The sequence below is a fragment of the Anastrepha obliqua genome, unplaced genomic scaffold (assembly GCF_027943255.1).
Source record: "Anastrepha obliqua isolate idAnaObli1 unplaced genomic scaffold, idAnaObli1_1.0 ptg000165l, whole genome shotgun sequence".
Lineage (NCBI taxonomy): Eukaryota > Metazoa > Arthropoda > Insecta > Diptera > Tephritidae > Anastrepha > Anastrepha obliqua.
In genome coordinates this window covers 77,501-80,000 of record NW_026562251.1, presented here as the reverse complement: position 1 = coordinate 80,000, position 2,500 = coordinate 77,501, and positions in this window count along the sequence as shown.

Here is a 2,500-nt window from a genome sequence, read left to right as displayed (position 1 = left end):
GTATTGAAATGAATTTTTCCCATACATTTTTGACAATGTGAGGTGTGCATGGCAAAAAACACTCACGGTGAAGGCATGTGATATAATATGAAAATATCAAAAGTTAACTAACCAATGATATTGAAGCATATAAATCGAATCATAACTATATGAAACTCGAATTTAAGCCATATTAAACTGGTAATATTGTGATTTTATGCCTGGTTTTTTCCATACGTTAGTTTAAATAGAAAAAATTTTCGAATATATATACATATATGAAGAATTCATATTAGCTATACTAACATGTTATGGAATATAACCTTGGCATATTGGCACTAAAATATATAATAAAGACATTTCAAATCAAACTGAAATGTATTGAAATGAATTTTCCCCATACATTTTTGACAATGTGAGGTGTGCATGGCAAAAAACACCACGGTGAAGGCATGTGAAATGATATGAAAATATCAAAAGTTAACTAACCAATGATATTGAAACATATAAATCGAATCATAACTATATGAAACTCGAATTTAAGCCATATTAAACTGGTAATATTGTGATTTTATGCCTGGTTTTCCATACGTTAGTTTAAATAGAAAGTTATGGAATATAACCTTGGCATATTGGCACTAAAATATATAATAAAGACATTTCAAATCAAACTGAAATGTATTGAAATGAATTTTTCCCATACATTTTTGACAATGTGAGGTGTGCATGGCAAAAAACACTCACGGTGAAGGCATGTGATATAATATGAAAATATCAAAAGTTAACTAACCAATGATATTGAAGCATATAAATCGAATCATAACTATATGAAACTCGAATTTAAGCCATATTAAACTGGTAATATTGTGATTTTATGCCTGGTTTTCCATACGTTAGTTTAAATAAAGAGTTATGGAATATAACCTTGGCATATTGGCACTAAAATATATAATAAAGACATTTCAAATCAAACTGAAATGTATTGAAATGAATTTTTCCCATACATTTTTGACAATGTGAGGTGTGCATGGCAAAAAACACCACGGTGAAGGCATGTGATATAATATGAAAATATCAAAAGTTAACTAACCAATGATATTGAAGCATATAAATCGAATCATAACTATATGAAACTCGAATTTGAGCCATATTAAACTGGTAATATTGTGATTTTATGCCTGGTTTTCCATACGTTAGTTTAAATAGAAAAAAATTCTCGAATATATATACATATATGAAGAATCTATATTCTATACTAACATTTTATGGAATATAACCTTGGCATATTGCCATTAAAATATATAATAAAGACATTTCAAGTCAAACTGAAATGTATTGAAATGAATTTTTCCCATACATTTTTGACAATGTGAGGTGTGCATGGCAAAAAACACTCACGGTGAAGGCATGTGAAATATAATATGAAAATATCAAAAGTTAACTAACCAATGATATTGAAGCATATAAATCGAATCATAACTATATGAAACTCGAATTTAAGCCATATTAAACTGTTAATATTGTGATTTTATGCCTGGTTTTCCATACGTTAGTTTAAATAAAGAGTTATGGAATATAACCTTGGCATATTGGCACTAAAATATATAATAAAGACATTTCAAATCAAACTGAAATGTATTGAAATGAATTTTTCCCATACATTTTTGACAATGTGAGGTGTGCATGGCAAAAAACACTCACGGTGAAGGCATGTGATATAATATGAAAATATCAAAAGTTAACTAACCAATGATATTGAAGCATATAAATCGAATCATAACTATATGAAACTCGAATTTGAGCCATATTAAACTGGTAATATTGTGATTTTATGCCTGGTTTTCCATACGTTAGTTTAAATAAAGAGTTATGGAATATAACCTTGGCATATTGGCACTAAAATATATAATAAAGACATTTCAAATCAAACTGAAATGTATTGAAATGAATTTTTCCCATACATTTTTGACAATGTGAGGTGTGCATGGCAAAAAACACTCACGGTGAAGGCATGTGATATAATATGAAAATATCAAAAGTTAACTAACCAATGATATTGAAGCATATAAATCGAATCATAACTATATGAAACTCGAATTTGAGCCATATTAAACTGGTAATATTATGATTTTATTCCTGGTTTTCCATACGTTAGTTTAAATAGAAAAAATTTTCGAATATATATACATATATGAAGAATCTATATTCTATACTAACATGTTATGGCATATTGGTGTTATTGTATTTTATTCCTGGTTTTCTATAGTTAGTTTAAATAGAAATAAATTTTTGAATTCAAAATTTTATATTCTATACTAGCATTACATAGAAATTATCCTCAACTGTTTGTTTCTTGTATAAATACAGGAAATTAAACAGATGATGAAGAGAAAAAAATAAGAAAAACAAAAATTTATAAGAAAAATTAAATTTTAAACAAAGGAAAAGAGGAGAAAATTTTTTCAATCATATATATTTATGATTAAAAAATAGAATTATGAAATTATTAATTTCAATTCAA